The 21,642-nt window shown below is 44.8% G+C and overlaps 1 protein-coding gene across 1 annotated transcript in view; it reads right to left on the minus strand.

The window, feature by feature from the left end:
* MN1 (MN1 proto-oncogene, transcriptional regulator) overlaps positions 1 to 21,642 on the minus strand; it is a 34,262-nt gene that overhangs the window by 8,472 nt on the left and 4,148 nt on the right. The gene's annotated exons all lie outside the window — the stretch shown is intronic.

Consider the following 21,642-nt stretch of genomic DNA (forward strand, 5'->3'; position numbering starts at 1 on the left):
TTTCTCTAGTGAGGTTAGACCCTGGCACTCACCTCAGTCTGCGGACACCATGTGCACACACCTTCTGTCCCTCCAGCTTCCTTCTCCCTTTTTTGTGAGACCCTGAGCAGTTAAGCTGCTCCACATAAAGCCTCTTTCATTGTGCAGCATCTTCTTATGCATTATGAAAAAACAAACCTGTTCTCTTTACTGTGACAACCCCACAGAGCACCGTGCAAACCCAGAGGTGTCCCAGTTTTTACTAAGAAAGTAATCCCACTAAAAACGAGTTCACCTGCACAGCTACCACGCTTTCCCTGCATCTTCTCATCAGAGAGGAAGCTAATTGAGGGAGGGCTGGTGTAGCCAAGGCAACTGCAGATGCTATGCTGAGACACCAGGAGCTGATGCTGCTCTTCAGGTGCTGCTTATGGCATCCTTCTCATTTTTGCCAAAATCACCACCAACAAAAGGACAGAAAGCAGCGAGACACAAGAGTGAGAACACAGACACAGTCTGGTAGGGGTCTGGTTGGGAGTGGGTTCCACTCCACATTTCAGCGTTCCTGAGAGATTGAAGTGACAAACAGGAGGTGAAGATCCCTAGAATGGCTCCTTGCCCCAGGGCTCATCCCTTACACTTCTTCACCGCTCTGACACAGCCTCAGCCGCCTGCGCTGCCCAGGGTCCGGCTGCCCGGCGCAGCACGGCCCCGCCGCCGCCCTCGATGGCCAGCCAAGCGTGAAGGCCCTGGATTGCTACTGATCTTGTTAAGGCTGAATCTGAGGATTTGGCCAATAACACTATATTCCCCGATCAGAGATCTGTTTCCCCTCTACCATCTGATAACCACTCTTAAAGGACGCGTTAATGGGCTTCTGTTCACTCTGTGACCGTTAAGCAGAGGCCAAGCTACCATAAGAGGGAATAGATTTGAGTAATGATCCCTTATGAGGCAGCAAACCTACATATAGTGTTTAAAATTATTCCCTTAGGACAAGATGTTTTTCACCAAATCTCCCACATGACAGTTTGACATATTGGTTCAGGCACATAGCTCTGCATTTGTACACAGCACAGAAGCATCTCTTTTCAGTTTTTGAGAAAAATAAGGTCTGAAAACATTTCATGTTTCCCTGGACACTGGACCTAGTCTCCACAGATTAATTTATTCCTGAAATTGTGTTTTTAAACGCTCCCAAAATTTTATTTTTAAACACAACTAGTTCATTTGTGTTGATAAACAAATGAGCAATCTCCTTCCTCACCTCTGCAGCACTGACAGAGTCCTTGACAAAGGCATTTTCTTGATCCTGGAATACAAGGAGGCAATGGCTTGCATTTGTCCCTAGACACAAACATGGCACCTGCCACCTGCTCACACCATCATCCTGCACTGCTTTCAGGTGCTTTCACCTCTGGCAACCTGTGCTGGCTTTGGGCTGGATGTCTCTGCTGTTCCCAAGGCTTGGAGGGCACAGACTGCCTCTGGGCCCGGACTGGCAGCACCCAGCTCTGCTGGCACTCGAGGAAAAGCCCCAACTACCGATTACTAGAACATTCCTCTTAATCTGATTTTACTTCTTCATTTATCCTGTGTAATCCCTGCCCGTAAGACACTTACAGGTGCTGCTCTCTGCTCTGTATGCACAGAATTCGGTGCTGGTGGTTCAGGTGAACAGCTGATGCCAAGGACTGGTCACGACGAGCTCAGCGGAAATGGGGACAGGTGACTCCTCACGCTGCTGACCAGAAGCACTCTGCAGAGACTCCCCAGCTCCAGGCTATCAGCCACATTTCACTCCATGACATTTCAAGAAGCCATTTGGCTTGGTCAGCCCCTCAATTTATTGTCAAGGCCCAGCCAGCTGAGCACTCTGAGAGCCTTTCTCACGAAAGGAGGGAAGGCTCTTCATCAAACATGCATGCACGGTGCAGAGCACCGTCCCACAGCACTCGTATATCCCACAAACCAGGATTAAAGCTCCAACTTTGCTGCAATACAGACAAGACTCACCCAAAGGCATGGCACACCCAGGATAATACACAGTCTGTTCACCCTTAATGCTGCCTGCTGCCCACCCCTTCATCAGCCCATCAGCCCTGGCAGCATCCTCTGGTCCTCACAGACCCTTCCTCCACAGACAGCCTGATTAATTGGAGGTGCCTGAGGCTCTAAAGGGAGCGTGTATCAGCCCATGCTGCAGAGATGTTTATTTTGTTTTCAGAGGTCTCCAAGCTGGCATGGGGCTCCATCAGAGCTCGCTGCTTGCACAGAATTCAGATAACAGGAGACATTTGCAGTGCTTGCTGCAAATGCATATTTTTCTTTTTTCTCCCTTGACCTCTTTTCCTGCTCCTGTTTTCACCAGGAGCAATGGAAGGATGTGCATGCCACGACAGGGAGGCTGCCCAAACCCACGGCAGCGTTAAGAGTTTGCTGTCAGGCTGTAGGGTTACAGTCAGTCTGTGAGGCACACGCTCACACAAAGAAACAGGAAAAACTGATGAAAAAAAAAGTGAAGTAGGAAAAATGCTAACCCTATCAATGGAAAAGGCAGCACCCATCTTACACGTAGCATGACCTTGAAGACACAGAACAAAGAATGTGTGGATGAGGACAATGACATTGCTGTTCTAAAATCCACATTCCCTCCACTGTGCCAGGAGCAGACAAGAGATGGGGAACACATTGCTCCCCACCTTGCTGCCACTGCCCGGCAGGAGAGCAACACAACACCATGGCTCCACAGGCAAGTGTGAAACTGCCTACACCTATTTATTTCTCTGGAGGCTACTGTTAAATCGCTGTTTTCCAGTTCTGTGACTCTCCGAGAAGAAAGGTAAGCTCTGCATCCCTGGAGAAGCCAGCAGCTCTGGGCCTTGGGACAGCACCAGTCCCGCACCTTGCTAGATGGCTACAGGGACAACGGACTGTTTCTAACTCATATCCTTCCTCTCTTCTGGCTACCCTAAGTTCCTCTTTTCAGTTTAACACACTGACTCTCAGGCTGTCTTCCCTGCAAAACACAAACCGCAGAGGGGGTCCTGCCTACCCCCCTGGTGAAGTGGCTGATGTTGGGGTTTGGTTCTCACAGAACAAAAGACCATTCTGGTAAACCAGCTCCCAGGCCAGCTGCAGTGCTGCTGTCTGCCAGTCTGGTCCTGCCTACCCCATGCAGGTGAACCACTTCTTGTCTGTGATAGCCACGAAAAGCTGAGCTTCCAACCAGGGCCTAACCCAACCACACAGCTCCAAACCACTGGTCAGGTCTTGGTGCCATCACCAACACTGTGTGAGAACCGTGACCCTGCCCAAGCAAGAAAAACTGGCATTAAAAATCAAACCAAACCAACTGCCAAAAACAGTCAAACAACATCTGGACACTTCCAAGAGAAAATAAACATGAGTCCAGCAACTGCAGCCCATTCCAGCACAGCAAACTCAACACGCACAACATCCATATGCTGCCATCCAACACCAGTGAAGCCTCAGAGAGCTCCAAGTTACTTGCCAGGGTCTGTTGTTCTCCCTCAAAAAACCTGAACACCTGCTCATCTCTGCAAGGAGGGAACTGCCTAAGTCCCACCCACCAGCTCCATCACACTGACATTCAGACCTGGCATTGGGAAGAGGCTACAACCAACTTCTCACTCAGACCCGGCATTGGGAAGAGGCTACAACCAACCTCTCCCACATAACCCCTCCTTCTGAAGGGCTGTGGCTGTCTTAGACACATCCCTGCCTCTGAATCCAGCCTCCAACATGAGAAGAGCACCTCCACAGCAGGAAAGATATTAGCTTACTGATCCTGTGTTTTCTGGGCTGCTGGCATACAGCACCTACTTGCACTAACTAAATGCTCTGAGCCCATTTTCACCAAGAATCACAAACAACACATCCCTGATGAGAAAGGAAATGCTGGGTTTTGCTTTTAAATTTATTTCATATGTACACTATCACTATCACATGACAGTTTTACACATAGCTCCAGCCCGTCTCTTGACTGCCAGAACACGCAAGCAAACAAAAGATTTTCAATAAAATCCAAAGTGGAATTTTTTGATTGCACAGAAGTCACATGAAATTGTTCAGTAAGCACTCACTTAAATAAAACCAGTTCTGGACACTGTCTAGTATTACTTCAGGACAGGCTAAAATTGAAAAAAGATGCTACTTAAATGTTCTGCATTAAATCACCACCTGGACATTTCACATGGAGCAGGCCTCCAAAAATAAGATAAAATGCCCACTTCTACTAGGAAGGGAAGGGGAGTACCAATGGATTTGTAAAGGCAATGAATAGTTCATGATTATGCACAGATCAAACAGAAAGGGAAACATGTAAATTCCAGTACTCCATCAGATTTGTGCAAGAGCTTTGACACAATTGTGGGGGGAAACATATATATTACAGTAGCAAGTAGGATATTTAAGCCCTGCAAATCATACATGGAAAACTATTTTCCTTAAGTGAAAAGAGAATTAAAGATGAAGATTCCCTTCAAAGAACTTTGTTTGTAGTCATTTAGTTTCAGGATGCAAATTAAGTGAGCACTTGTTAGCCAAGCAAAAGAAGGGAATTAGCTCTGAAATATTATCATTTTTTTCTTATACCATTCAGATACATTTGGCCAAAGACTTTTGGGCGTTTTGCCGCCTTGCTCCCCCAAGAGCTCCCCAAGGAGCTGTGTCCTCTCATCCCAAAGCCAGACCTGCATCCAGCCTGGCTGCCAGGGCTGGGACAGGGATCTGCCTGGCCCCTGTGTCTCCTCCCTGGCTCTGCCCGCAGCTCCCGGAGCTCTCTGCCCCATCTATAACTCACAATTACGAGAGACCGTAACACAAAACTGCCACAGGCAAAGTCAATCTCTCCCAGGGGCCTCACACATCTGAGGCTCCTGCACACCAAGAAACAGTGATCATGAGCAGAAATGCTTGGGGTTAAACCACACGAGTTCAAGGATATTCCTGAAAACACAGTGGGAGCTTACCAAAGGCTAACATTAGTGAGAAGAACCAGCATCAAGGATCATTAGCTCTTTTATGCCATTTATTTATAGCCTACCTTGAAACACATCCCATTGCTCTTTAGGACACCTCCAGCTGAAGTTTGGTGTCTCAGAGCTGAATGAGGAGACTTTGGGAAACAGCATTAATGAAAACAAAAGGTGTTCAAGCAACTCTACCACTCACAGATCAAGAGAAAAGGGAGACCAGAGACTTCAGGTCAAAGCTGGCACCTGCAGAGATACAGTTCATAGACGGACAGAACAGGCTGAACAGGGCTCTAAGCACCTGGTCTAGTGGAAGGTGTCCCTGCCCATAGCAGAGGTGTGGAATAAGATGAGTTTTAAGACCTCTCCCAGCCCAAACCATTCTGTGATGCTATGGGGCACTCCTTGACCTGCTCTGTGCTCAGCAGCCCCAGCTGCTTGACACCTGACACTCCAAAAACAGGGGGTTCCAAATCACTGCCTGCAAGTCCCTTGCAAGTAACTCACAGGCAAATTCTAAAGAATCTGCAAGAAATAACTGTAAAAAGCAGAATTGTCAGGAGGCCTGAGCTTCTTAAAGAAGGGTCAAAATCTCTGCTGGAAAACATTTAAGTGCTGGCAAATCAGACTGAGAGCTGATATTATCAACCCAGCACTTCCTGGGCAAATCCTTGCTAAATCTCTTCTGCTATAGAAAAATCCCAGATTCTGGTATACCCTAAATTTTGACTACAGAAAGAGATAGAAATGTCATCATATAATGGATTTGGCATATTCAGAAACATCCCCTAAAGCAGCAATAAGGTGTGGTGATTGAGCTGGGGCCCAGAAGTCTGATGGAGGAACAGGGTTTGATTTAACAGCATGTTTAAAAATTAAATCTATCTGAAGGAAAAGAAAAAAAAATCAGAAGAAATGCATGACTATATGAAGAGCAATGGCAGTAAGAGAAATTCAGCATTAAAAACCACACAAAGAATCCTGGCATTCTTAGGTATGGCTATAAGTGCCACTATTAGGGTAAGAAAAATACAAGCTCATCTTTTACTTTCAATTGTCACATCACTGTGGAGAGTCTTCATGAAATTCTCAGAATAGCAACGAATCAGAAGCAAACAGCTGTTCAAGCAGGAAAGTCACAGGTAGACAGACTCTCCTTGCTTCAACAAAAAATTAACTCTAAAGTTTCACAGGCCAGTAAATCAAGAAAATGGGCCTGTACAACACAGGACGAACAGCCTCATCTTCCAGCCCTAAGCTGATATATGGGCCTGTGTTCTCCTTCCGGCCATATGCTCACGTGATTTATGATCCACAACAATTTCAATACTCCTGGAAAATGAAAGAACAGCAGACAATTAGTTCACCCCACTACACTGGGGATTGTGTGGGCTCTGCCCTGCAGCACCTCTTCAGGGAGTGGGGGCCAGAAGCTCCAGCTGCCCCTGTCAAGGGCAGGGGAGGGAAATGGGGCTGAGCAGCACCCAAGCAGTGGCACAGGGAGAACATCACATCCCCAAGACTTCACTGCATGCAGCAGCCCACAGGAACTCCAAGAGAGATGCAGAGGGACTTCTAACCAGGGCCTGGAGTGACAAGACAAGGGGGAATGTCCTCCCTCTGAGAGAGGGCAGGATTATATTGGATACTGGGAAGAATTATTTACTCAGCGAGTACTGAAGCACTGGAACAGGTTGCTCAGAGAAGTTGTGCCTGTCCTATCCCTGCAAGTGTTCAAGGCCAGGCTGGAAGGAGCTTGGAGCAACCTGTCTAGTGAAAGGTGTCCCTGCCCACAGCTGGAATGAGATGACCCTTCCAGCCCAATTCTCTGATTCTCTTCTGTGATTCATTCCTATCCCATTTGTAACTATGGCTGTTTGTGATAACTGCTGTTAACCTGGTCTAGATCCGGTCAGTGCAGAAGTACAAACCATGCCACTAGCAGGGCACAGCACTTGTAATCTCTACCTGCAGCTGTCCCAGGCAGGGCACTGCCTGCAATGCAAACACTGTCAAACCAGGCAGGTTCAGCTCTGCAGTACCTGCTTCACTGCCACAACACAAATGCAAAGGCATCACCAAACAAACAAACAAAATCCTCCACCCCACCCTGAATCAAGCTTTTCCCTCGAACAGGTGGGGCGAAGTGCAAGTTTGACAGCTTGAGTCATACAGCCAAAACTTCACCCAACCCCAGCCATCATAGCACTTGTGAGCCACCACAGAGCACACAGCAGCATCATGCCCTCCATGGATGCACATTTTGTCCACTGGGAAATGTGCCAAATAACTCAGGTACCCATAACAGTACTGCAATGAATTCTGCTATTGCCATCCTCCTCAGGTCTGGATCCACCCAGCTTCATCCCCCAGCAGCAGAGCTTCCAAGGCAGATGGGCCAGCAAGGATTCAACAAGAGAGTGAGCAAAATGGAAGCAGGAGCACCCATTACCCACAGGACCACAAGGATAGACTCTGAGCTCAGTGTCTTAGTGTACCTGCCCTGCCTCCTTTCCTGAAGGACTTAAGCAGAAGGCAACTGAGCTGAAGGAGTTAATCTGGCCTGGAACAACCTATCTCTGGTTTCTCAGAAACTTCAAGGCTGCAGAGCTGGGCTTTCTGCTCCCTGCCTGCTCCTGCCTGCCCTGCTTGCAGCCTGACCCCTGACATTTCCACTCTGCTTCTCCCTGGCATGGAAAACTTAACCATACACAAACAAACAGGTTGGGAGGACAGATAAATGGAACAGAGGAGGAGAAAGGGAAGATTGCTGAGATTCCTTGTCAAGGTCCTGATTAAATAACAGCAGCACCACCAGACGTGGGTGAGGGGCTGGCATTTATCAGTAAACCCTGAAGTCTACAGTGAGACATCTCTGTTTAATTAATCCTGAAAGGGCCCCTTCCCCCTTCTACTTCCCAGGGAGGTTTTGAGGATCTGCGAGTTTAAAGACACAGCGAATCCTTTTTAGTTCTTTGCTTACAAAACACGAGGGCAAAACCACAGTCAGGATTTACTAATTCTGTGGCAAAGGCTTCCACTGCATGGACACATGCAGGCAACCCCCACTGAGGGGGCATCTTGGATTTAGTCATACCAAACCCTCTGAGGCAATACAGCCACCACATGACAGCTTCAGTGACCAGCTGGAAACCTGCACACACGTCATCACAACCAGGCATGGATCTGCAGATCACCTGGACTCTTCTGCCCTTCTTATACCATACTCATTTCCCAGGGGATAAATCCCAGTGCCTGGAGCAGTTCTACCATCGCCCATTTCTGTAGAGTTTTCCCACTCTGGCATCAACATCACCCAGAAAGGAAAGAGACTGCAAATACACATAAAGCAAGACAATTGCAAATGCTCTTGCCTCTGGGCTTTCACATAGCTTGAGGAGGCTTGGGAGGACCTTCCAAGACATCTTTCATTTCAGGAGGCGCCCTGCCCTTTGATCCAAGGTGAACACTGCCCTAGTGCAGAGCACCACAGCCATGAAGGGTCACAAAGCTGGCAAGTCCTTCCAGACCTCAGCAGCAGGGCAAGGTGAGCTCTGCTTTCCAGGGTGCCTTCATCCCACCACAATGCTCTAAGTCTCTGAGGGTTGCAACAGCAATGGCAGCTCTGGACCCTAGAGAGTGGACAGACCACCAAGCCCCAAAACAGCTTCCAACAGATGAGGCTTCAGCGAGCACTTTGCACTCAGCATCAGTCCTCAACAGGGAGCAGGTCTGGCAGCAGTGCTCAGGCCCCCAGCACTGCCACCTTAACCACCATTCACCCAACCATCCATCCAAGCAGCCATCCAGCTCATGGTAGAATTACAGAGATCAATTCTTTTTGTGTGGTGGAACTTGCAAAAAGAGGAAACAAAAAAAAAAAAGCAGAAAATCTCTGCAATAATGACTTCTCATCCAATCGGAAGTAAAAGAAGGGGTGGGGGGAAAAGGGAAAATTTAAAAGTCTAAGTTCAAATTGTAAAATAAATCTGTAATTCACATCAGCTTTATAAAATTCCCAGGAAAATACAAAGTCAAAACCAGTTATTTTCTTGAGGATCTATATTCTTAAATACCTGGTTTCAACATTATCTCTTTTTAAAGAAATACTGGGATGGGGGATGAACTGTGAGGAACTGAAAAAGGTCTCTGCCTACCCGAAAAAAAATCATTATGTAATGACAAGAGACAATCCAGTCTATAATCAAAGACAGAATCCTGACATGTTCAAAGAGAAAATTATTGTAGCAACAGTGACTTTGAAGATGAGAAGGGTTTTTTTGATTGAAACAATGGCCATCAAGATTTTTACTGTAACAGTCAATGTTTAAATGCATCACTCAGCATGCCTGCAGGTACACTGAGCACCAACTGCAAAAAAAATGAAAAAATAAAACAGTGACACCGAAGAAATTCCTACCTAAAGTGGAACAAGGCAATGCTCTCTGAGTGTGAACCACTCACACCAGGGAGCAAACACTCCTACTGATGGGCATGCTTATCCCAGGGAGTGAAATTTTACAGGAAAACTCAAGAGCCAATGTCCCATAATATGGAACTCGCAAGTTAGAAGGCACTACACTAAAATATTTACATTTTCAACATCTGCTTCCAGGGAATTACATCTTTGGCTGCAGAAGTCGTGATCTGCACTCTTTGCTGAACCAGTGTGATTCACAGAAAATGAATCACGAAAGGCAAGTTTGGTGACTAAAAAAAACAGATCTGTAATGCACCTAATGAGCAGAATCATATTTGCTGCTGTTTGATTGGGGGACTATCAGAAGATGACTATAAATATCCCTTTCAAAAACAGAACTTGGATTTAGCTCAGTGTTGGGTGTAAGAGTCAGACAGATTGCCTCACACCTCTCCTGTATTTCACCTTTTAGGGGAAAGCCCAAGCACCATCCCCCTGAAGGGTAATTTGTCACAAAAATGATGCAAAAGCTGTGCAGCATCACTACCATCAAAATTTGTATTCATGGAGACTTTGAGTTGCATCAATCCTGTCCGTCTCCATCACTATGAGCATTGCTTATATGTGGGAACCATTTTATTAAAACTACGAAAACACCAAACTATTTATTTAATAAAAGCATTTTCTCCACTGTAACTCAAGAGTGAAAAGCTATTTAAAGCAGAATCTATCAGCCCTACTTCTTCCACACACTTCTATTCTCACCATTACATTAAAAACCTTTCACCAAAAATGAAACCATTAAAAAGCATGAATACATGTTTCGGTTTTCTCTTAGCTAGGACTGGCAAATCTTCCTGGGGCAATTCCACTTCAGTTTACAGAGGATTCCCCCTTCTTTCTTTCATAGCCATTTACGTATCTTCTGCAGAAAAGGAACATATTGAAACTGATGCCTGTGTGTTTTTGCTGATGTTGTTCCAGGCCACACCACACTTGGGCTCACCACCTGTGCTCCAGGTGTGCAACAATGAACCAACACAGACTAAGGCCACAGTGGGCTTGACCCTTCTCCTTTTTGGGCTATTTCTGGCAGAAATGCCCTGGTAAGTGCCATGCTTGTGTCCCCACTGCGTGGTGGCCACTGGCCAAGTAGCGGAGCCGTGAAAGCACAGCTGGCATGCACAGCACACACAGTGGCAGCCCAAATCCAGCTGTGACAGCAGGGTAAGGAGCACACCCTGGGATGGGACAGGGTCAGACTAGGACACCCACCTTGGAACTCAACATCTGTTTTCCATGGAATGCCCAGACAGCCCATAGTAGCCAATTCTATGACATTTTAAAGCAGGTAGCACTGCAGATAAAGACAGATCAATTTTGCTCTACAATTTTAAATGAAACTCTCCTGTTTTGGAAAGAATTTCATTAAGGTGAAAATATAATACAGAACTACCCATTTAGGAAGAATGTGCTATTAATTCTTAGCAGTGTATGTGGAAGGGAAAATTGCATTTTTATCTAAATGGTTTTTTCTGCATAACCCATTTCCAGTATTCTTTTACAGTTCAGCAGTGGGAACTTTTCACATTTCTATTTGGGCCAGACCACTGTGGAAGGCAGCCTTCAGGAACGTGTCAAATGTAACCCCTTAAAACGTATTCCAAGAGAAGCTCCACAAACTGGAGAAAGGCCAGAAGAGCACACCTTAAAGGATGGTTGGAAAAGAAAGGGAAAAAAACTCTCTCTTAAAGATGCAAGCCAAATTTTTGAGGGGGAGAGGAAAAAGGATGTGGTTTAGGGGTTGGGTTTTTTTTTTCCCTAAGGGCCAAGAAGTGTTTTGGTCTTCCCTCTCCTCTTCCTCACTTGAAGCAGAAACACCTCCTCTTTGATGCAGTTCCCAGTCCCAAATGCACACAAAGAGCAGAATGGGGCCATGCTATCACTGAAAATGGACATTCTGAGCTGTAACATGTACTAGTACATACAACCAAAACAAGTGTATGCTATGAAAGACTCATTTTATCAGCATAAACAAATGTTCATTTCTCACCACAGTTTCGTACCATTTGAAACTGAATATAATCCAAACAATAATTCCAAACAACTGATGCTGGGATCCAAGTTTCCCTGACATACTGCCATCACACAGCAAGAACAACGTCGAATAAAAGCAAAAGCAGATTCCGAACTGACTGCTTTGAGTTTTACCCTGTTTGCTTAATCTAGTACAAAGAAAAGCAAACATAAAATCCAAAGTTTTTAAAATTCTTCATTTCATCATCAAGGATCTCGGATCCAAGTGAACTCAAACCTCAACAGCACAGTGGCCCTGTGTTTAACAAACAAAGCCACTGACTTTCCAAGCACCGCAGCAGGGCTCACTGAAGAAGCTGAAGCTCCGTGTTTTCTAAGCATTGTTCATTTGACTTTCTTCACCTCTTCTATTTTTTTCCCCCCTGTATTGGCTTTCATTAGCTTACTTCAGAAAATTAGTATAACAAAAATTTTTATCTTTCAAAACAGACATTTAAAAGTGCAGCAGTTATGGAAATACAATTGGACAATGAACAGTTTTTATTCCCTCTACCTCGCCACACTCCGCATAGCAAAGCAGTAATTACAGGAATCTACTTCTGGTTTAAGCTCTACAGTAAGCTCTTTCCAAATTTAAGGCCAGCAACCAACCCTTCATTATGCTTAATAGGTAGACATAAAACGTAATTGTATCACAATCTCCCAATGCACGTTCCCAGCTCTGAGGCTCACACGTGTCTGGCTCAAAAGAAAGATTTTTTTATCTGTTCTTTTCCGTGAGAGAAACACTGCAGCACCACTGGCATCAGCCACTCGAGGAAAACTACACAAAACACTAGAGGATCTGGAAAATTACCTGGAGTAAGACTTCCCTGTGTTGGTAAAACCTCACATCTCCAAAGTGGTGTTTGTTGGTCTGTAGTAGCTGCACTCCTGTGGTGCAGGAGCCCCAGCAGAGTCAGGACCGTGGGCTCCTGCCCTGGGGACCCAGAGCACTGGGAGCACCAAATTCCCTTCTGCCTTTCCCATTCCCACCTCAGCCAAAATAAGTAACATCAGGACATAGAACATGAACTGGGTTTATCTACAGGACACACCACTTTGTCACGTAACACACAACACAACTTTGATGCACAGTTTAAAAGCAAAGCTCACCCAAATCACCAGGGTTGCCCTTGAGCTTTCCCCATTCCCCTGCACATTTTCCAGCCATCACCCTCACACCCAGCCTGCCAACAGCACAAAGAATTGGCATTGGGATGAAACTTCAATAATAATAATAGCAACAATAACAATAATAATAATTCAGAGTGAAGGAATGATTTACTATTCTCCCTTTTTTGTGATCTGCCTCTTTCAAAGAGGTTTGTATGAGATTTGAATTGTACTTGGGACAGCCCTTGTTTTCCCTCTGCCTCCAGAACCATGGCATGGTAGGGAGAGCACAGGGAGCTGGGCTGCGTGTGGTTTCTCCCAGCACAAAAAGAACAGTATGTGCCTACATTTAGAGGTAGAGAAGGGAACCATAACATCCAGGAAAAAAAGAAATAAATCTTACTGATTTTATCTTCAAAAAAGCGTTTGTGTTTTTGGTGTGTTTAAATCAAAAATGTGCTGCAAGCGTTTGACCCTACATCCAGCAACAATAAAATCTGTTCCATCATAAAATACCAGCTGCTTTGCACTTCGAATAATAATACTATTTTTAAAGGGTTTCAGAATTATTGTCTCATAGACTGTGGTAGCTTTTATTACAATTACTGGGGAACTCCTTTTTTTCTTTTGTAGAGTACAATCAATAGGCCCATTTATTATCTTCTTGTTTTTAAAACTGCGTTTGGTCTGAAATTTTGGGTTACTTTTCAGACTAGGCAAAAAAACATTTTTCAGCCTAGTATTTGGCACCAATAAAAATTAAAACAATTGAGTCAGATCAAAAACAGCTGTAACATTAGATGCAAACAGTTACCTGGCTGCCTGGCAGGTCTAAGGGACACCTTTCTTCTAATTATCAGCTCAGTACCACTCCAGGAGTAAGTCACACCAGGTGGTTGTGATCTGCTGGGCAGCTCAGACCTGGGGTCTCCTGTGTCCTCCTCTCCCATCAGCCAGGGGAGGAGGGAGGAGAAGCCCTCCCTTGGTGGTGCTTCCAACCCCAGGCATCTGGAAGAGGTAAAAACCCACCTTGCACCAAACTACTTCTGCAACATTTAGGTCTCTTTTCCTGTTGCTAGGACTGACAAAGTTATTTAGAAATTCATTCACTCACAGATCAGAAGTGCTGTAACTGGGATTTGGGTTTATTTTTTCCAGGAGAGGAGAAATGCTGCCCCGGAGAGGGCAGCACAGCTGCGCCATCCCCACCAAACAAGGAATCCGTGCAGAAATGAGATCACCAGGTGGGATGAGATGCTCTCAGCCCTTCCTTCCCTGCCTACACACGCTTCCCAACCCAGCAGCATTCAGCACTGGCATGCCAGCCTTTGCTGAGTACCCAAGTGCCCTCCAGTTCCCTTGTGCACCTCACCAGCATCCTCTGCCCAAACCCTGGTGGCACCGCACCGTGCTCCGGCGGCGAACAGACAGCTGCCCAGCCCAACAACGCCTGTTTTAGCTCATTTGGAAAGTAAATCTTTAGCAGTGGGAACATCTCCCAGGTTTCTAAACCCCGTGGCAATTTATGGTGCAATAAATATGATCTGAAATAAAAATAATCCTAGAGTGGGACCTGGACACGGACTCCTGCTGCACTCTAATTCACGCGTGGACCCCGATCTCCGTAAGCACGACGGCGATGCCTGGACTGACCGAGCCATGCAGCCAGGAGCAGGAACGCTGTGCAGACACTCCCTCCCTGCCTGCTCCTACTCACAGCCTCACCTCCAACAGGGCAGGGAGGGAAGGCTCAGCCCCGTTCCCCAGGGAGCAGCACGACAGCAGCATCCTCTGCCTCTTCTGACTGCTCTCACCTGAGACCAAAAGGCTTTTAAATGCCATATTATATCCACCCACCTCCCTCCACAAAAAAAAAAAAAAATAGTGGAAGATTTTCCTAGGAAAGAGATCCTAAAATTCTGACCAGATAATAACCCCAGCCCAACCTCCATTTCCTATGTTAATAGATCAATTTACATCTTTCTAGCAAAATGGTTTCAGGCTACATTATAAAAAAGAAAAAAGTCATGCCTTTCTTCTGAAACTGCATTTTGGGAGAGGATTAAGGAGGAAGGAAGGATATGACTCTTTCCAGGGCTTTGCAGTGTATTTGCTTCACACAGTAAATTAATATTCTCAATTTTAACTCAGGAGTACATTCTTAATTAGGGTATGAAATGTTTTAAAAATTTCTTCACTTTACAAATGGCTGCTTTTTCAATTAACTGTGCTTCCCCAGCCTCAGGATGATCTTTCTATTAGCAACAGAATGCTTTCGAGTATTTTGTGAATACTAATTCACAAAATTAATTAAATGCAGACTTAACTCTGAAAACATATCTTTTACCACAAAAAAACCCTGCTGTCTTCCAGCTACTGACCGATCCCAGGCTTGGCTGGGATCAAGGGGATCAAGTCCTAAAGGCCCAACAGTCAGAACTGAAGGTAGGAGAGTTAAAAGAAAAAAAACAAAGTTCTTCATTTTGTATTTTAAATGCTCCAAACACAGAGGGGGATTAAAATAAGATAAATATCCCAAAGTTCACACCAAGTGGCCGCGGGAGCAGGACTGTGGCACAAGTCTCCCATCGCTCACAGTCAGGGCTAGCAGAGCCCTTCGAGCTCCCACATGCTGTCTGTGTTTAAACTCAAATAAACTGTATTTATTTCAATGTAAAAAAAAAAATCTATCAAAGCAGCACTTAACTGTAACCAGATTTCTGCTTACCAAACCGAAAAACCTTTTTTTAGACAAACGTTAAAAGCTGATAAAAAATGTAGACTGCCCAGTGTCATGCTCAGTGGTGTTATGTTAAAACACTGAACAGATACAAACAGATTTGCTGGAATTGAAAACAAACACACACAAAGTCCTCTCTGCAGCACCTCAGGCTGCAGCCAAGACTCGGAGGATGCACACGTGCATCCCAGGGAGCGGCACCATCGGTGGTGCCAGAGCAGCTCCTGCCCAAACAGGCAAGGCAAAACTTGGGAAAATGTTACTTCCAAGTGGCCAGCATGGATCAGACCCAATCCTACAGAGAGGGACGTGCCCTACCTGTGAGTCAGGTGTCTCGAAAGGGCACGAGCAATGAGCAAAACCACTCCTATGACAGTGCCTGTGCTGCTACAAAAAATAACCCCAGTACAGGAAAGAAACACAGAACAGTGGTGAGCACGTATTTTTGCATTAGTATGGAGAAAAAGTAAAACTCTAAGAAAGGCACATTTCTAGACCATCGAGTCTTAAAACTTATTACATCAACTAAGGAAAATGCATTCACCCCATCCAGATGCTTTTGTCATTTGCCAGGAGATGAGCAGAACATGAAGCCTTAGAGGAGAGGGCACTGGCAGGGAGACGAGAAGAAGGGGTGCTGAAGAGGGGAACAGTAAAGCAATATCATCTAAGATGTTCTCTTTGAAGTATTAAGAAAGTCAGCTTGTAAAAATTAATGGATTAGACCTCCAGCTGTTCAAGTCTCAGCTTTAAATTTAGAAGGCATTTGACTTCGGAACATTGGCACATAATCCATAAAATATATTTAAATATGTTTAAAAAAAAACCCAAATCCTTTGTATTAAAAGGTCACTAATAACTCAAAATGTTTTTACTGCACCAACACAAAAGCATCTGGCAAAGGAAAAGTAGCAAACTACAAAGAATAGCAGTATTTTTGTATAAGCCAGTCATCTAATCACTGTGTGTAAACTGGGTCTATCTACAGAACAGCAAAAATTCAGAATCACATTTTTAAAACCAAGAAATCCAACCAAGACCAGGAAGGTGAGAGCAGACCTTGAATTTCCTAGGTGATTCTACAGCTTCACCTATTTAATTTCCATAAGGTTCCCCGTGTCCCTTACCCAAGATCTGGTGAAGAGCCAGCCATGTTCTGAACAGCCCTCACTAACAGAGGCTCTTGTTTAAAAACGCCGCTCAAAAAACGAAACAAGAATCATTTCGTATTTAAAAATAAACAACACACCAATCTTAAACATGTCCTGCAAACCCCAATCATGTGTTTACAGGTGCAAACATCGTTCTTTTCAAGGGTGTAGATTTTTCAATGGAAAAGCCAGACCAGCTGGACAGGGAGGCGGATGCCGGCCGGAGCCGCGGCGCGATGGCGAGGCGGGTACCAGCGCCCACCACCCGCACTGCCTGCACCCAACACGCTCCAGTCCAAAACATGCACAAGGACAATCTATTCTATACTAGAGATAAAACAGGGGATGATCCTCTGCCTACAATTTGACAGGTCTCTTTCAATATTCTCAATGCACTGAGAAAATACGTCATTAAACGGCTTCTGATAGTTCAGTAAATTTAGCGTTAACAAAGCATACACGTTAGACCACCTGAAGATTCATTTCAGAACTGGCTCTGCACTTTCTGAGGAGACTCTCTTCACACACAGATTTAACAGAAATACACGAGAAACCACTGACTGAAAATGTACAGTAATTTGTCTAGTACTAAAATTTTATATGGCCACATAAAGGCATTTTACTGTACCAAAACCCTTCCCGAGTACAGAACTCTACCGAGGCTGGGAGTCAGCTGGTTCAAATAAAAGCAGCCTATTTAGTTTTAGGTTAGACTTTGTTTGATGCCTTATTCTTTGTTCTACACAAGTAACAACAAATTGTATCTGTAGACATTGCTAATTAATAACGCTTTTTATCAAATTTTATTTGCAGTTCTGTGTCGAGCATTCCACTAGGTCATTGGTAAAAAGAACAGGTATTGTACCTTAAAAATTGAGGAGACATGGTGTAATACATCACAGATCAAAATAAATCTACGCTGTCATCCAAGCTCATATATAAATACTAAGTCTAATTCATTTCCTTTTACATCACACATAAAGATCTGAAGCACATTCACAAACCAATTTTAAGAAACAGCCCCCTCTAAGTCTGTCTCATGCACATTCTCACACCAAGTGTGTGCAAAATAACCCCGTTAAAACTCACCTTGCAACTGAATGGGCCATCAGAAAATAACAGACTTTGGGGCAAGGGAGCACCAGGAAGCAAAGCAGACAGGTAATCTGCATTAATTCAAACACAGCTAGATTGTCCACTGAAATGAGAACAGGTAAATCTAGAGACCAAAAATTAACAGCCAGACAGACGGTGGATGCAAAGGCAAACAGTGGCCACAGTTGTTACTGAAATGCCAATAAATTTACACACTTCCTGCCCTAAATATTTTAGTATATCACAGTAAGAGGAAATACTACTGAAAATTCTGTCCCTTGCTTTCTCTAATAAATGCCATAAAGGTCGACAAGCACAATGCTACAGAATGTTTATAAAACAAAGGAAAATATTTCTAAACAGACCATTTTCAAGTAGAAAGTATTAAAAATTAATACTAAAAATAGTCAGTCAAGGTAAACAATAGAGAATTTCTATCATTCACATGAGGCCAAGCAGGGGCAATCCTTCCAATTCATTTTTTTTTAACAGGTTTGAAAAGTTTAAAGCATCATATTAAATCCAAATCTAATGCACACCAAACTCTCTCCCAGGATAAGCAGCAGGAGCGTTCTTCCCTCATCACTTTGTTTGCTAATCCAGATGATTTAATAAAAATGTGGATTTGATATATGCCGAGTTCATCCTGTAACTTCAAGAAAAAGGCAATAACTTCTTTTCTCACTAAATTGTTAAAATTGTCTAAGTTTCAGCAGCCCAGTGAGGCAAACAAAGCAGCACGGGGAATCACAGCCCCCTTGCTGGAAAAGGCGCTGAGCTCTGCTGCTGAACTCGCTTCCACAGCGCTCACCACAACGCAGCCGCTCACAGCACATCGCTTGCAGTGAGGGTTCAGCGCCTGAAAAACCTCACCAGAGGTCTGGCAAACTCGGTCCCAGTAAACAAACGCAGTCCCTTAGTAAAGCATCTTAAAGAACTAAGCAGTATTTAAAATAAAGCAAGCAGCAGAACGCACTGGAAAGGGAAAGAAAACAAAGGCTCCCGGCCGCATCTGGACCGAATTTGACCTTTGTTAATGTATTTCTAGTAATTCACAGATGTTACACACTGCTCCAGCAGGAGGGTTGGCCTGTGGGCTCATTGCAGTGACAGGTTGGGTGTAACGATGAAATATTAACAAAAACTTACAGATGAAGGCTAACGGTGCCGCGTGGCACGTGCCCGTCAGCCCAGACCGACGAGCCCAACAGCCACCGCGCAGCAAAATATATTCCCATCCTTTCCAATCAACACCTGCAAAGTTCTGGGTACATACTGATGTCTTCACATTACATCTGCAGTATGGGACCTTCAGAATTTCAACTAAAAACTAAAACCAAAACCCCACCAGCACTTAACCACTCGGTTTCCAAAGAATATTAATACACATTTCACTGAAGAGGAAATTTTCTGGTTTGGACAAACCAGGAAAAGCAAAACCCCACTAAACTGGCCCCGGATTTTTAAGTGAATTTCATCTGGTCATTCTTTGTCAGCTAGAGCTGTGGTGTTGGAAGTCAAGACAACCCCTCTACACTCAGTGTTATTTATCTCTCACTCCCAGTTCAAGCTGCTAGGCAGAGGAAAACACAAAATTCTAGAAAGCATTTTCACAGGGAAAAAAACCCCAAACCTACCAGCTACCTCACATAAAACATGTTGGTACAAGAAATGATGCATCACAGAAAACTCCTTACAGAAAACACATTTCAGGGCAGAGCCATGTCCAGGCAGCATTACTAATTCTGCATTCCGAAATGGAACGTGCTCGCGGCGGGCCAGCGTCGGAGGTGTCACACCTCGCAGGGGCACCAGCAGCACTGCTCTGCTCTCAGCAGCCTCCAGACCCACAGCTCAACAACTGCCAGAGACCAGCAAATCATTCCCATTATGGGAAAAAAGGTGAGCTACAAGAAATCTGAGTAGCCATTAAAACAACAAGTTGTTTCGCCCATAACCTGCGCATTAACAGAGTATTTGAGAAGTTCCTCATCCTGCTCTATCATGGCCAGCTCTGAAGCCGGACCCTCCGGTCCTGGCAGTGGCTGAGAGTGGCAGGCAGTGGACACAGTACCCAGCACTGCACCGAGGGGAAGCTGCCCCCAACACCCACTGCCCCTTCCTCCACGTCCCCGGCACCCGAGGAGCCGCCGGTGCCAATGGCAGCAGTGCCACAATGGGAACAAATCTCCAACCGCCTGCCCTCTCACGGCAGGTGTACATCAACAATGCCTGCACTGGGGAGGACCCCAGGTCTAATGTTGCTCTCACTAACGCTGCCCAGCCCCAAAACAGTGCCCACCTTCCAGCACAGAATGCCGAGGAACTGCCTGAATTCAGAGCAGCGCTGTCTGGAGCCTGCACATCCACCCGGACACCGGGTTACTGCTGGAACAAACACCACAGTGCAAATCCCAGCCGACTGAGAAGGTTTCAAATCTCAGCCCATGTCTAAAGAAAGCCTTTTCTTAAACACAGTTTCACACGCTCACGCTTTGGCAACGTTAAGTTACATTATTTCTACTGACCGAGGTGAACAGCCTGTTTTGTCTCACCCATTGTATCTTTATCATCTCCAACAACAGTTAAAGTAAATTCTCTGCGAGTCTGTATAAATTTCCTCATCCGAGGAACCAGCCCATTCAAATCCCTCAAGTGACTAAAGCATGAACCAACCCGAGCGCCTCTGCATTGTTGTGGAACTGGTTTGCTATTTTATGTTAAGCCTCTGAAATACTAAAACATATCCTTATATAGGAACACTGATTAAATGGTTTTCCTTCCAAGTGATGAACTGTTTTAACACCAACATTGTGGTTATCGCGACCAGAAAGCAATTACTTCTTTCACTAGCTGTTACTAAGAATAGCTGTGATCAAAGTGACTGGAGGAGTGCTGTTAAAAGACGCTGCAGAAGCATCGCTCCTTATGAGACACACACACACAAAATATAGATCATTTTAAGCCAAATTACACTTTTAATAAATGTGCTGTTCAGAATTAAATCACTGCTCGGGATTTCTTTTAAATCACTGCTCAGGATTTCTTTTTTCATCCAAGAAGTCGAGATCTATAGAAGTTACTCTTTCAAAATCTATTTCTAAGCACAGCACGATCTGTGAGATCTGTGTATCTGTGCATGTGTGTGTGAAAGTGCACACGTAACGGGGTGAGAGAACGTATGTATGTGCTTGAGCCTGCCAAGGCAGAAGTAACAGGAACTGTGATTTGTGCTAACTAGCTATTGATCCAGTCAGATCTAGATGTTGTGTACAAGAAACAATAAAAGAGAAGGGGCCAGGAAGGATGCTGTGTGCAACTCCATTTAAAAATGGAAAAGAAGGGCCCCAAACAAACCAATTTATGTCCTTGCCTGAGTGAAGCATGGAGAATGCTGATGGGCTTCCTCGGGTCTGCCGTGCATGCTAAACACTCTGCTCGAAATGAGAGTCTCCTGCGCTGGGCATTAAACATGAACAAAGAGACAAACCGTGGGGGCTAGGATTCACGCTTCAGAAAGCCAAAGCTGCAAAGCCAACCAGAACCGGGTTAGGAAACAGCCCAGTTTCCTAACCAGCCCCCTTCTAATTTCACCAACAACTTTCTTAGCTGAATTACTAAATGTGGAGAGCTGTAAAAAGTCAGCCTCTACTACCAGAGATAACGAAAACAATTTCAAACTACACAGCAGTACCAAAATATCATCTTGCCCAGGCACAAATAATTAGTTTATATTGTGTAAACAGCACACATGTATTTCTAGCACACTAAAACCCACTCGCCTGCCCTCAGATAGCAGGTACAGCATGTGCACCCATTGTAACAATCACATACAGCTAGGCAGGTTGCAAAATAGGGATTTGATAAGATAAAATAGAAACCAATTGAATCTATCATCATCCTTATCTTAAACAGCTTTTATAATAGAGGGTTTTCCATTAAAATATTTTTTCCTAAGCCTGGGGAATTATGATGCCCTCTGGACACAAGGAAGGATCAAAAATGACAACTAATGTCAAAATTAAACATCTGTCAACTAAGCAAGTTTTACACTAACAGACCCAGAGC

The sequence above is a fragment of the Catharus ustulatus genome, chromosome 18 (genome assembly GCF_009819885.2).
Source record: "Catharus ustulatus isolate bCatUst1 chromosome 18, bCatUst1.pri.v2, whole genome shotgun sequence".
Taxonomy (NCBI): Eukaryota; Metazoa; Chordata; class Aves; order Passeriformes; family Turdidae; genus Catharus; species Catharus ustulatus.